This window comes from Leptodactylus fuscus, chromosome 1 (assembly GCF_031893055.1).
Source record: "Leptodactylus fuscus isolate aLepFus1 chromosome 1, aLepFus1.hap2, whole genome shotgun sequence".
Classification (NCBI taxonomy): Eukaryota; Metazoa; Chordata; class Amphibia; order Anura; family Leptodactylidae; genus Leptodactylus; species Leptodactylus fuscus.
Genome location: NC_134265.1, coordinates 8,052,702 through 8,067,829, shown reverse-complemented (window position 1 = coordinate 8,067,829; position 15,128 = coordinate 8,052,702). Strand labels below are relative to the sequence as shown.

At 48.7% G+C, this 15,128-nt stretch overlaps 1 pseudogene; it reads right to left on the bottom strand.

Moving 5' to 3' along the window:
• The window catches only part of LOC142189602 (uncharacterized), a 243,420-nt pseudogene that overhangs the window by 14,123 nt on the left and 214,169 nt on the right, over positions 1 to 15,128 (bottom strand).

Sequence of the window (15,128 nt, the reverse complement as noted above, 5' to 3'; positions counted from 1 at the left end):
AGAAGCGTCCCCTCCTCCGAACCACAGCGCCAACAGAGTGGGGAAGACAAAGGGAAAAACTTGTGCAACAGAGACGGCACATGATACCATCTAGTGAGGATCTGGTAGCCCGCCTCTTGATATTTGCATGCCATAGAGCTCTTATGGGCGAGCTCCAAGATCCGAGCACAACCCCCATCAGAAAAGGACAGATTGAGATCAGATTCCCACTTAGTCAGAAAAGAGAGCCTGTGACCCGGAGAAGGGGAAACCAACAACGTGTAAAACTCCGACAGGGAGTGACGCAGGAGACCTGAGCCAGTACAGGCCTTCTCAAAGCTCGTAAGGGGCCTATCAAAATCACTGGAGCCAGACAGGGAAGAGAGGAAATGGGAGAGCTGTAATCCTCTCCAGGGGCCAAGAGGAGGGAGGTCAAGATTCACATGAAGGGCCCCAAGAGAGCACCACATACCCCCAGATCGAAAGTGCAAGGCCCTCTGCAAGCCTGCATCAAACCAGGACCGAAACGGGCCCCGAGAGAGCCCATCTGGAAAGGCGGGATTGCCCAGGATAGGAAAGAGAGGGGACGGAGAGGGGGAGAGACAGGGCTTACTGAGGAGTGCCCGACAAACCTTAAGGGTGGGCCCAATTGTGGGGTGGGCGTTCACAAAAGGGGGGGGGGGTGACTGCATCTAACCAGGGGAGCAAGTGAATTGGAAGACTTGAGAAAGAGTCTTCCAGGGAGACCCACTGCTTGAAGGGGGATTGGCGGCACCAGTCAATCACACGTTGCAAGAAGGCAGCTTCGCAATATCGGCGCGGGTCCGGCAGGCCCAAACCCCCCCACTGCTTTGGGAGAGTCAGGGTAGAACGAGCCAATCGAGCTCGCCTACCCTGCCAAACGAAACAAACTAGGTCAGTATAGAACAGCTTGAAGAAACTGGGAGGAACATGAATCGGCAAAGTCTGCAACAAGTAAAGAAAACGCGGCATCACATTCATTTTATATATGGCACAGCGGCCAAACCAGGTGTAGGTACCCCTAAACCACCGTTTCAGATTCGAGCGAACAGTGCGAAGCAAGGGCAGGTAATTTTTAGCGAAGAGGTCATTGAGATCGCTCAGGATCCACACTCCTAAATATTTGATGGCTGAGCGAGACCAGCGAAAGGGAAAAGTTAGAGCAAGAGCAGACTGAAGCCCTGGCGGAAGAGAGACATCTAATGCCTCAGACTTCTGGAAATTTATTTTAAAGTTAGTGAGACGGTGGAACTCGTCTAGCTCGGACATCAAGACGGGGAGGGAAACGACAGGGTCACGGAGAAAAAACAGAAGATCGTCCGCGTAAGCCGCAATTTTGAGATGAGTCCTCCCCATCTCAAGGCCCATCAAGGCAGAATTGGCCCTAAGTTTCCTAAGCAAAGGTTCAAGGGTAAGGACAAAAATTAGGGTTGCCCCCTCTCCCCTCTAACGTGTACCATTACTGATATGGAAGGGAGAAGATAAGATCCCATTGACCCTAGTGGACGCCGAAGGATTGGAGTACAGCGAAGAGATCCAGGCCTTCATGACTGGGCCGAGACCGACATGCTCCAGGACCTCAAAAAGAAAAGGCCACCCAATCCCGGTCAAATGCCTTCTCCGCATCAGTGGAGAGAAGGCAGAGCGGGAGATCTCGGGAACGGGCAAAATATACGGCATTAATAACTTTCACAGTGTTGTCTCTAGCCTCACTGGAGAGGATAAAACCAACCTTGTCGGAGTGCACTAGGTCAAGAAGGAGGGGGGCCAAACGTGTGGCCAAAACCTTGGAAAAAAATTTTAAATCCACGTTGAGGAAGGAGATGGGTCGGTAACTAGAGCACAGCGCGGGGTCCCTTCCCTCCTTATGAATAACTGCAATATGGGCTCTAGTCAAGTCTTAAGGGAGGAGGGAACCCTCAGCGATGGAGTTAATGACACGCGTCAGAGGGCCCAAGAGCAAAGACGAGAACTTCTTATAGTAAGAAGCGGGGAGACCGTCGGGACTGGGAGCCTTGCTAGTTTGCATAGACTTGAGAGCCTGAGCAACCTCTTCACCTGTAATAGGTGCCTCCAATGAGGACAGGGCGTCCGCCGGGAGGCGGGGCAAACCCGATTCCCTGAGAATAACGCCTGATCACCAAAAGGAGCGGGGGGTCCAGAGGGGGTGTGGAAGATGAAGAGAGATTATACAACCGACGGTAGAAGTCAGCAAATTTCTCCGCGATGCGATTCGGATCCGTAATACGCACGCCCGACGGTCCGGCGACATGGGGAACAAAGTTACGGGAGCGCTGTTCCCGAAGGGATCTGGCCGAAGTCCTACTGTACTTATTGCCAAACTCATAAAAGTGACGGTGCCCCCTAGCCAAGAGACACCTAGTTCTAACATCAAGCCGGTCGCGTAATTTTTTACGAGCTAGGAGAAGGGTAGTCGGACATCCGCCGCATGCGAGCGCTTATGAGTCAGCAATCAAAGTCGCAAGATCACGAGACCTTTCCTTTTTCAAGCGAGAGCCATGCTGGACCAACACCCCACGAATGACACACTTGTGAGCCGCCCAGAGCGTGACAGGGGATACATCGGCTGTGTCATTCTCCCGAAAATAAAGGTCTAGAGCAGATGAAACTGCCAAAGAGGTTGGGATATCCTGGAGGAGCGACTCATTGAGGCGCCACTGCCAGGAACGGGGTCTCACAGCAGGGGAGGACAGCTCAACATGGACCATCGCGTGATCAGAAAAGGTGATCGGATCTATCATAGAGCCACGGAGCAAAGGAACATCAGAGTGTTTGATGAAGAAATAGTCCAGCCTGGAGTAGACATCACGGGGATGAGAATAGAAAGAATAATCCTTGGCATCAGGATGAACCGTGCGCCAAGCGTCAATCAGTTGGTGGGAGTGGAGAAGCCTGCGGACCCGGCAAAGCGCCCGACCCGGCAGGTACAACACACCCCTGGAGACATCTACTGACGGGTCCAGGGCTAAGTTAAAGTCACCCCCACCAAGAGAGTGCCATCAGCGAAGTCAGAGAGCTTGTCCAAGATGTGATCAAGGGCACTGACCTGATCAGAGTTGGGGAGGTAAAGATTAGCAAACGTGAACAAGGTGCCAGCCAACTCCCCCTTTACGAACAGAAATCTGCCTGAGCCGTCGGACAGGGCAGCCCGGAATTTCCAGGCTACAGTGCGACCAATCAGAATACTAACCCCTCTGGATTTAGAGTCAGAGAAACAGCTATGGTAAACATCAGGGTACCTCCGGGAAGAGAGGGAGGGTGTCGTGCCCTCACGAAAATGCGTCTCCTGTACAAACGCCACCGTAGATCTCTTACTCCAGAGCAACCGGAGGAGGGAGGACCTCTTCTCCGGGGTGTTGAGCCCGTTTGCGTTGATGGAGGAGAAAATCAGAGAGTCCATGGCCAGGATCCGGGGAACCCCCTGTGAGAAGAAGAAAATGGAAGAGAGAGGAAGAAAACGGAGGGGGGAGGAGAAGGGAGGGAGAAAAGAGAGAGGGGAGGAGAGGGTAAGAGGAGAGGAAAAAAAAAAAAAAAAAAAGGGGGGGAGGAGGGGGGGGAGGAAAAAATGCAGGAAGAAGGGAGAGGGAGAAAAGAGCACAACAAACCAAGAAAACAAACAAAATTAGGCAACCCAAGCCCAGCAACTCGCAGGACTGAAGGCTACCTAACGCCGGACTCGGCTAACCCAAGCCCGGGAAACACCAAACAGTGGGAAAATCCCACTAATGCAGGTCTCAGAGGTACACCGCAGTATACGCTCAGAGAGCTGCCGAGCCTAACTAGCTGGGGGTGAGGTAAAACAAAGACCCAAAGCTTCCCATTCCCACAACAGCTAAAAAAAAACAGTTGAAACAAACAGGAGAGTGAAGGGGTCAAGGCCATGAACAACCAACATGGCCACCGGCACCTCCAGACTCACGGAGACCCAAACGCTAGACAGAGCAGAGAGCGCCACAGGACCACAGACAGCATACTCCCCCACAGTCCCGGCCACGGGCCACAAAAGAAGGGGGACCACGGCAGGGAGCAGAGGAGAGCAACCTGCAGAACTCCCCAGTCCTACCAGGGAGAAAAGGGGAGGCGAGACACGCCACTAGTGAGCAGCGGAGGCCGAAGACCAGGCTACCCATTGGTGGGGCACAGAACTTAGAGCTAAAACCTAAAGGCAAAAAAGAAAAAAAAAGGAAGAGCACATGAGCGGACATGAATTAAGCAGTAAGGCAACAAGGGGAGGCAATCAATAGGTCACAGCGGACCAAGTAGAGTCTAAACAGTATCAGAAGAGGCGGCTCTCTCAAGAGGAGCCAGAGAAGGATCCACGGCACGGCACCCCTGGCGCGGCAGCGGAGGAGAAGGGGGCCGATCAGAAGGAGTAGGGGTCGGGAGCGGGTATTCCAGCCAGTCCGGTAGGGACAAGACCGGGACATCCAGAAAATGGGCCAGAGCCTCCGCTTGGTCCGGGGAATGCAGAGTAAAGACAGCTCCATTCCGGCGGATTTGAAGATGAAAGGGGTGGCCCCATCGATAAGTAGCTCCAAAGTCCAGAATGTTGCGAAGGGTGGGCTTCAGGAGTCGTCTCATGCCTAAGGTACGACGAGAAACATCCGGCAGGAGAGAAATCGAGCCATCCAGGAATGGAACTGGGCCATGGCGCCAGGCAGCTTGTAATATGTCTTCTTTCTCCCTGTAAAAGTGTACATGGCCCAAGACATCTTTGGGATCAGTGGAGGAGGCTCTCCTGGGCCCCAGTACGCAGTGGATCCTGTCGATGTTAATTTCAGCGTCCGTCGGCCTGGAGAGGACAGTGTTGAAGACAGAGATTGCAATGGAGCGGAGCTCACCATTAGTGACAGCATCAGGGATACCTCTCAGCTTTATATTATTTCGGCGCCCCCTGTTTTCCTGATCGTCCACCTGCAATAACATCTGACGGTTGAACATGCGTTGCGTAGAAAGGGATTGCTCCACTGCCAGAAGACGCTGATCAATAGAGTCCGTGCGTTGCTGCTGAGAGGAGACATGAGCCGAAAGAGAATTCAGTTCAGTTTTTAAGCCAGAAAGAATCTTGTCCTAACGTTCCTCCACCCTGCGGACCATGACCTCCATATCCGACCTAGTAGGCATAGCACGGAGCAACTCCCAGATGTCCGAGAGCTTAGGGTGTTTGGAATGACCAGGAGAGGGAGAGGCACGTGAGGAAGCCACAGAGGAATCAGAGTCCACAGGGGCCAACAGGGCCGCAGGAGTAGAAGAGAAGTCCATATCAAGTTCAGCACCGTGGGTGGTCCATGGGGGGTCACCCCTAGGGGACTGAGGGGGTTGCAAGGCTGGAGGGATGTCCAATTCAAGCGAAGGGGGAGCAGCAGGGCCTTCAGAGGAGGCCAGAGCAGGAGGCACACTATTAGTGACCAGGGAACCCCTAAATCCAGGGCTGAGGGTCAGAGGAGAGGAAAACAGGGGGGCCACCAGAGAGGGCACACCAGCCGAATTTGGAGGGAGATGTGAGCCAGTCTGGTCAGGCAGTCCATCTGGAGTAGACACAGGGGACGCCGGAGGCAGAGGGGAGAGGCTAGGAGCAGCATCCACACAGGAGGAGTGGGGGAGGGGGGCCGCCACGAGGCCGCCGCCTCCATCAGCCAGAGACCAGGGTACCTCTTTTGTAGCAGGCCGCTGAGTCCCCATGTCTGGAGGACAGAGAGCAGGAGCCGGGGGGGGAGACAGGAGCCTCTGTATCGGGAGCCAGCAGCGCGGACCTCTGCCGCTGCAGCGTTGGGACCTCCAGAGCATCACACAGGCCGCGCGCCGGCGCCATCTTGGAGCTGCCGGCCAGAGATGCAGGAGAGACCGCAGCTAATAGAAAACGGGCCATGGGCGTCTCAATCCGGGCGGAGGAGGAAGACTTTCGTTCCACATGCCTCACAATGTTGGAACCGGGGACAGGTGAGTGCCTTGACCCGAGAATATCGGGTAAATTGCTGTTGGGGTCCGGGAGCTCTGACAGGAGACGTCTCTACACCACCATTCCAACAAGATGTGTTTTGTAAGCAAAACATTTTGCACACATTCTTAACATGAATAAGGCTGCTCCCCTGTGTGAGTTCTTTGATGTTCAACAAGATGGAATTTGTGAGCAAAATGCTTCCCACATTCAGGGCATGAATATGGCTTCTCCCCTGTGTGAATTCTCTTATGTCTATTGAGAATTGATAACTGGTTAAAAAATTTCCCACATTCTAGGCACAAATAAGGCTTCTCCCCAGTGTGAGTTTTGTCATGTTTAACAAGACTTGATTTGCAAGTAAAACATTTCCCACATTCTGAGCACGAATATGGCTTCTCTCCTGTGTGAATTTTTTGATGTTCAAAAAGAGATGATTTGCAAGTAAAACATTTCCCACATTCCGGGCACGAATAAGGCTTCTCTCCTGTGTGAGTTTTTTGATGTTTAGCAAGATTTGATTTCTGAATAAAACATTTCCCACATTCTGAACATGAATAAGGCTTCTCTCCTGTGTGAATTTTTTGATGTTCAAAAAGAGATGATTTCCAAGTAAAACATTTCCCACATTCTGAACATGAATAAGGCTTCTCTCCTGTGTGAGTTTTTTGATGATCAACAAGAAGTGATTTGCGAAAAAAACATTTCCCACATTCTGAGCACGAATATGGCTTCTCCCCTGTGTGAATTTTTTGATGATAAACGAGACGGAATTTGTGAGCAAAACATTTCCCACATTCTAGGCATGTAAAAGGCTTCTCCCCTGTGTGAGTTGTTTGATGTTGAACAAGATGTGATTTGGAAGCAAAACATTTCCCACATTCTGGACATGAATTTGGCTTCTCCCCTGTATGAGTTTTTTGATGTTTAACAAGATGTGATTTGTAAGCAAAACGTTTCCCACATTCTAGGCATGAATATGGCTTCTCCCCTGTGTGAATTCTCTTATGACTAACGAGAATTGATAACCGAGTAAAAAATTTCCCACAATCTAGGCACGAATATGGCTTCTCTCCTGTGTGAATTCTTTGATGTTTAATAAGACTGAATTTGCGAGTAAAACATTTCCCACATTCTGAGCACGAATACGGCTTCTCTCCTGTGTGAGTTTTTTGATGATCAACAAGACTTGATTTCTGAGTAAAACATTTCCCACATTCTGAACATGAATAAGGCTTCTCTCCTCTGTGAATTTTTTGATGTTCAAAAAGATTTGATTTCCAATTAAAACATTTCCCACATTCTGGACACGGATAAGGCTTCTCTCCTGTGTGAGGTCTCTGATGTATAACACCCCTCCTGCAGCTTTCATTTTGCTTAACAGACTGTGATGAATTAGAAGAAAGATCTTTTTCCTGAAGGGCTGAGGGTATATCTGGGGTAATGACATGTTCTTCATATGAATCTTGTGTGATACCATGATCCTCTGCTTTATAATCTGTAGATATCAGATGTCCCTCTGAGCTCCTGGTACAGTCATCTGACAAGAAGAAAACTGATTTTACTATTATTGATTAACATAACCTTATAAGTATATTCCCCACTGAGCTGCCGCTGCCTGAGACGCTTCAGACCATGTGAAGAAGTGAAGTCAGTGGCACAGGCAGCAAACGACGGCAGCGCGGCCTACTTCATTAGTATTCACTGTGCTGAGACGGAGGTCAGTGATAGTGAATAGTAATGAAGCGGGGCAGGAGACGCCACCACTGCTCCAGGTCACTGTAGAGGGGAACACAATCCATGGCTGCTTAAATATGGCCACTTATGTGGAATAATACTGTAGGATGCCATAAATCTTACTGTATTACACCCCATACACACAATAGAATCCAAACCACATCTGCTGGATTTCCCAGCCTGAACTCACCGCGGATCTGCTGTCCCATACAGTATGTAGTAGGGTCTGTGGAGTCACAAGGAAGCAGGGACTCCTAGCGTCATAGATCACTAAGATACGGGGAGTCCTGGTGTGTGGACAGAGTTCAGGCTGGGAAATGGGACTGATGTACAGACCAGATTTTCTAGTCCAGATTCCATAGTGTGATTGGGGTCTAAGGTGAGGTTTACACAGTGACATTTGTAGAAGCTGCTTCAGGAATTCAGAAGAAGAATTTTTCCGCTTTACCAAATCATCCCCCGAATCTCCATCAGATTCCTTACTGGCCAGGCCGGATTTTCCACCTCCCATTTATTTCCATAGAGCTCTGAGGTGGAATCTGCCTGAAGATCGAGCAGGAGGATTATTTTTCCGCTACCTGAAATAATCTGCTATATAATTCTGGGAAATTCTTTCCCTTCACGAGGACTGACAGCCGGTGAGGAAGAAATCCAGGGTGAAAAGTTTCTCTCCTCTTCCAGCTCATTCTTACACTGACGGGTCCCTTGGCACCCCTCTCCTCCTCTGCTTTCTCTTTCCTCTTACCCTCCCCCTTCTGTTGTAGGACTATACTTCCTCCTGTTGCCTTGCCCCTTTGGTTTCCCAGTACCCTAAGTGTAGCCCGTAGCTGTCCTACACCCCTTCTGCCTCGCTGGGGTCCACTGTTTAGAGATTTCAGCCAAAAGAATTCTACAGACAAGTCTTAGGTTTTATTTTATAGCTTTTCGTTAGGCCCAATTACAACCTACAGTCCCCCGGGATGGGGGGGGGGGGTCGTCTAGTTTTATTTTTCTTGTGTTCTTGGACCATACGGCTTCATTAAACATGAATGAAACATATTCTATACTACATGTGTTCTCACCTATAAGAGTATTGCACTATTATTCATGTATTATGTGTATATTAGCTGAATCGCAGAATATATAGTTGGATAATGTGACAGAACAGAGGCTAAAAAATTCTCCACAAAATTGTAGCAGTCGGTGACTGAGAAGAATCAGTGACCCTTCTGTGCTTTATATAGTGGTAACTCCTCACCTGGGCGGGTCCCTGTAGGAATGTCCTCCTCACACTCCTCATCACCACTCACATAGGGCTCTTCCTTTATTCTCATAGATATAACATTAATGTCGCTCACATCTTTATCCTGATGGAAAATCTGGGAAACAAATAATGTAAAAGTCACCGGACAAATGGGGAAGTCACAGAGAATGTTCTAGATCATTAATCCGCATGAAGATGAAAGATGTCCTGACAGTAGCTGCAGCTCTGTGAGAAGCCGGATAAACATATTAGATGGCGGCTCAATGACACCGCCCATGTATATAACCATATAATACTGCTGGATACAACAAGACTGACCACAAGGACTTCACAGCCCGTCTACACATCATAGGGAATATCTCCATCTACCTGATCATCATCCTGTGGAAGAAGAGGACTGGGACATCTCTCCGGTGTTGTCCTCTTACTGGATCTACCTGTAGGAAACACAGACAGGGACTGAATTCATTCTGTACATACAAATAATGGAAGTCCATGTGTATATAGTCATGTCTATTACCTGCTGATGTGAGGGGCTGCTGGTCCTCCATCATCACCTCCTTGTACAGATCCTTGTGTCCTTCTAAATACTCCCACTCCTCCATGGAGAAATAGACAGCGACATCCTGACACCTTATAGGAACCTGACAACACAATGATACAGTCATCACCCCGACCCCTCCAGTTACTGTATAATGTCCCAGCATTCCCAGCACTGTCACCTCTCCAGTCAGCAGCTCCAGCATCTTGTTGGTGAGTTCTTGGATCTTCTGTCCATTGATCTCCTCCTGTATCAGGGGGTGAGGTGGAGGCCCCAGGATTGGGCTCAGGGTTCCTCCATATCCATCATGCACAGGAGTCTGACAGCGCCCACTAGAGGTCTTCTTCACTACTGTGTAATCCTGGTTATGGGGAGACACATTAATAAATCTCACTATATACATGTCCAGAGTCCATCACCTCTCCAGTCATATCATCTGTTATTACTATAGATAAGAATGATGTCATGATGACATCATCAGAATCTCTCACCTCTCCAGTAAGCTGGTAGATGATCTCTAGGGTGAGATTTAATAGACTTTCCGCCATCTTGTTCCTGTCTCTTTCCATCCTTGATGGATCAATCAGGAATATTCTCTTATATAGAAGATACTGAGAGGATTCTATATTGTAGGAACCTGAATGGAGAGAAGATGAGACAATGTAATCACTACACGGAATCCCATGGAATAAATAGAAGAGTTGAGTCCCATTATTATCACCACCTCCTACTTCTGACATCGGCAGCGTGTAGCTCAGGAAGGGAGTGACTTGTTGTGGGCCGGCTTGGTGGGTATATAAGGTGTGTGATAGGCTGAACAGAATCTCAAGTATTTGACCAGCCTCAAGCGTACTGGCTGAGGGGTGTTCAGTGCTGACCGGGGTGTTGCAGCACAAATTGGATCAGGCAGAACCAAAACCTGATGCCGAACATCCCAGGAGGTTCCAGCAGCTCTAGTAGAATGAGCCGTGCTACCCACTAAGGAGGGGAAGAAACCCTCAAGAAGGTGAGGAAGAGTCCAAAGATACGGAGCTGACACTTGTACAGATGACACTGACTTTCCCTGCAGCTTCAGTCACAACAAGTGATGGTTCGTCCATCGATCTCTTGGAACAGCCACAACTGTCACAGATAGATCTCCCACATTTCTGTCTGGACTACAATCTACTGGCCATAGAGGTGAAGACACTTGGCCCCTGATATTACCAGCACACTTGTCATCTGACAAGAAGAAAACGGATGTTACTATTATTGAATAACATAACCTTATAAGTATATTCCCCACTGAGCTGCCGCAGCCTGAGACACTTCAGACCATGTGAAGAAGTGAAGTCAGTGGCACAGGCAGCAAACGACGGCAGCGCGGCCTACTTCATTAGTATTCACTGTGCTGAGACGGAGGTCAGTGATAGTGAATAGTAATGAAGCGGGGCAGGAGACGCCATCACTGCTCTAGGTCACTGTAGAGGTGAACACAATCCATGGCTACTTAAATATGGCCACTTATGTGGAATAATACTGTAGGATGCCATAAATCTTACTGTATTACACCCCATACACAAAAATAGAATCCAAACCACATCTGCTGGATTTCCCAGCCTGAACTCACCGCGGATCTGCTGTCCCATACAGTATGTAGTAGGGTCTGTGGAGTCACAAGGAAGCAGGGACTCCTAGCGTCATAGATCACTAAGATACGGAGAGTCCTGGTGTGTGGACAGAGTTCAGGCTGGGAAATGTGACTGATGTACAGACCAGATTTTCTAGTTTGGATTCCATAGTGTGATTGGGGTCTAAGGTGAGGTTTACACAGTGACATTTGTAGAAGCTGCTTCAGGAATTCAGAAGAAAAAATTTTCCGCTTTACCAAATCAGCCCCCGAATCTCCATCAGATTCCTTACTGGCCAGGCCGGATTTTCCACCTCCCATTTATTTCCATAGAGCTCTGAGGTGGAATCTGCCTGAAGATCGAGCAGGAGGATTATTTTTCCGCTACCTGAAATAATCTGCTATATAATTCTGGTAAATTCTTTCCCTTCACGAGGACTGACAGCCGGTGAGGAAGAAATCCAGGGTGAAAAGTTTCTCTCCTCTTCCAGCTCATTCTTACACTGACGGGTCCCTTGGCACCCCTCTCCTCCTCTGCTTTCTCTTTCCTCTTACCCTCCCCCTTCTGTTGTCGAACTATACTTCCTCCTGTTGCCTTGCCCCTTTGGTTTCCCAGTACCCTAAGTGTAGCCCGTAGCTGTCCTACACCCCTTCTGCCTCGCTGGGGGCCACTGTTTAGAGATTTCAGCCAAAAGAATTCTACAGACAAGTCTTAGGTTTTATTTTATAGTTTTCGTTAGGCCCAATTACAACCTACAGTCCCCCGGGATGGGGGGGGGAGGTCGTCTAGTTTTATTTTTCTTGTGTTCTTGGCCCATACGGCTTCACTAAACATGAATGAAATATATTCTATACTACATGTGTTCTCACCTATAAGAGTATCGCACTATTATTCATGTATTATGTGTATATTAGCTGAATCGCAGAATATGTAGTTGGATAATGTGACAGAACAGAGGCTAAAAAATTCGCCACAAAATTGTAGCAGTCGGTGACTGAGGAGAATCAGTGACCCTTCTATACATTATATAGTGGTGACTCCTCACCTGGGCGGGTCCCTGTAGGAATGTCTTCCTCACACTCCTCATCACCACTCACATAGGGCTCTTCCTGTATTCTCATAGATATAGCATTCATGTCGCTCACATCTTTATCCTGATGGAAAATCTGTGAAACAAATAATGTAAAAGTCACCGGACAAATGGGGAAGTCACAGAGAATGTTCTAGATCATTAATCCGCACGAAGATGAAAGATGTCCTGACAGTAGCTGCAGGTCTGTGAGAAGCCGGATAAACATATTAGATGGCGGCTCAATGACACCGCCCATGTATATAACCATATAATACTGCTGGATACAACAAGACTGACCACAAGGACTTCACAGCCCGTCTACACATCATAGGGAATATCTCCATCTACCTGATCATCCTGTGGAAGAAGAGGACTGGGACATCTCTCCGGTGTTGTCCTCTTACTGGATCTACCTGTAGGAAACACAGACAGGGGCTGAATTCATTCTGTACATACAAATAATGGAAGTCCATGTGTATATAGTCATGTCTATTACCTGCTGATGTGAGGGGCTGGTGGTCCTCCATCATCACCTCCTTGTACAGATCCTTGTGTCCTTCTAAATACTCCCACTCCTCCATGGAGAAATAGACAGCGACATCCTGACACCTTATAGGAACCTGACAACACAATGATACAGTCATCACCCCGACCCCTCCAGTTACTGTATAATGTCCCAGCATTCCCAGCAGTGTCACCTCTCCAGTCAGCAGCTCCAGCATCTTGTTGGTGAGTTCTAGGATCTTCTGTCCATTGATCTCCTCCTGTATCAGGGGGTGAGGTGGAGGTCCCGGGATTGGGCTCAGGGTTCCTCCATATCCATCATACACAGGAGCCTGACAGCGCCCACTAGAGGTCTTCTTCACTACTGTGTAATCCTGGTTATGGGGAGACACATTAATAAATCTCACTACATACATGTCCAGAGTCCATCACCTCTCCAGTCATATCATCTGTTATTACTATAGATAAGAATGATGTCATGATGACATCATCAGAATCTCTCACCTCTCCAGTAAGCTGGTAGATGATCTCTAGGGTGAGATTTAATAGACTTTCCGCCATCTTGTTCCTGTCTCTTTCCATCCTTGATGGATCAATCAGGAATATTCTCTTCTATAGAAGATACTGAGAGGATTCTATATTGTAGGAACCTGAATGGAGAGAAGATGAGACAATGTAATCACTACACGGAATCCCATGGAATAAATAGAAGAGTTGAGTCCCATTATTATCACCACCTCCTACTTCTGACGTCGGCAGCGTGTAGCTCAGGAAGGGAGTGACTTGTTGTGGGCCGGCTTGGTGGGTATATAAGGTGTGTGATAGGCTGAACAGAATCTCATTGGGAGTATTTGAGCAGCCTCAAGTGTACTGGCTGAGGGGTGTTCAGTGCTGCCCGGGGTGTTACAACACAAATTGGATCTGGAAGAACCAAAACCTGATGCCGAACAGCCCAGGAGGCTCCAGCAGCTCTAGTAGAATGAGCCGTGCTACTCACTAAGGAGGGAAGAAACCCTCAAGAAGGTGAGGAAGAGTCCAAAGATACGGAGCTGACACTTGTAAAGATGACACTGACTTTCCCTGCAGCTTCAGTCACAACAAGTGATGGTTCGTCCATCGATCTCTTGGAACAGCCACAACTGTCACAGATAGATCTCCCACATTTCTGTCTGGACTACAATCTACTGGCCATAGAGGTGAAGACACTCGGCCCCTGATATTACCAGCACACTGGAACTAACTGTACAGTCCTCCCTGACCCTGACAGAAGAGGAAGTATTACAGCCTAGTACGCAACGTGCAACAACAAGTGACTAATGCAGAGGAGAAAGTGGCCAACGGGAATCTGTAGGTTTGTGACTTACTGAAATGAGCAGAATCTTACATGATGGTATAGAGGACGTAGAGAATGGGCCCCGCTGTAGGGACATGAGAGGAATGAGTGTCCCGGAGAATGTTCCATCCAGAGATCTAACACCGATACAGGGGCTTGTAAAAGTATTCACACCCCTTGACCTTTGTCACAACCACAAACAAATGTATTTTCTTGAGATTTGCAGTGATAACAACACAAAGTATCAGATAATTGTGAAGTGGAAGGAAAATGATAGAAGGTTATCAACATTGTAATCCAATAAACATCTGAGCAGTGTGACGTGCAAAAGTCTTCAGCCCCCTATAGCAATACTTTGTAGAGCCGCCTTTGGCTACAATTCCGGCTACAAGTCTTTTGGGCTCGGTCTCTACCAGCTTTGCACATCTAGAGATGAGATTTCTGCCCCTTCTTCTTCTTTGCAGCCAGATTGGATGGAGCGTCTGTGAGCAGCAATTTTCATGTCTTGCCACAGATGCTCAATGGGATTTAGGTCTGGACTGTGACTGGGCCGTTCTAAGAGCGGAATATTCTGTGATCGAAACCATTCACTGGAGCTCGGGCTGGAGGTTTAGGGTCATTGCTGGAAGGGGAATCTCCTTCCCAATCTCAGGTCTATTGTAGGATCCAACAGGGCCACGAGGAGGACATTATAGTGTGTGGGGGCCACAGGGAGGACATTATAGTGTGTGGGGGCCACAAGGAGAATATTGTAGTGTGTGGGGGCCACGAGGAGGACATTATAGAGTGTGGGGGCCACGAGGAGGACATTATAGTGTGCGGGGGCCACGAGGAGGACATTATAGTGTGTGGGGGCCACAAGGAGGACATTATAGTGTGTGGGGCCACTGAATGTATGAGCAGAGCTGAGAGCGAGCACTTACCTCCTCGGGTACAGCAGCCGTCTGCTCACAGGACCTGTGATGATGTCATAGGTGTGGGAGGAGTCACATGATCAGGTCCTGCTGTTATTGATTCATCCATGCGGAAGATACTAAATCCTACTGAGCTAAAGGACCTGTGATGATGTCACCTGTGTGGGAGGAGTCACAGAATCACATGACCAGATATTCGAGGTCTCTGCAAAGCC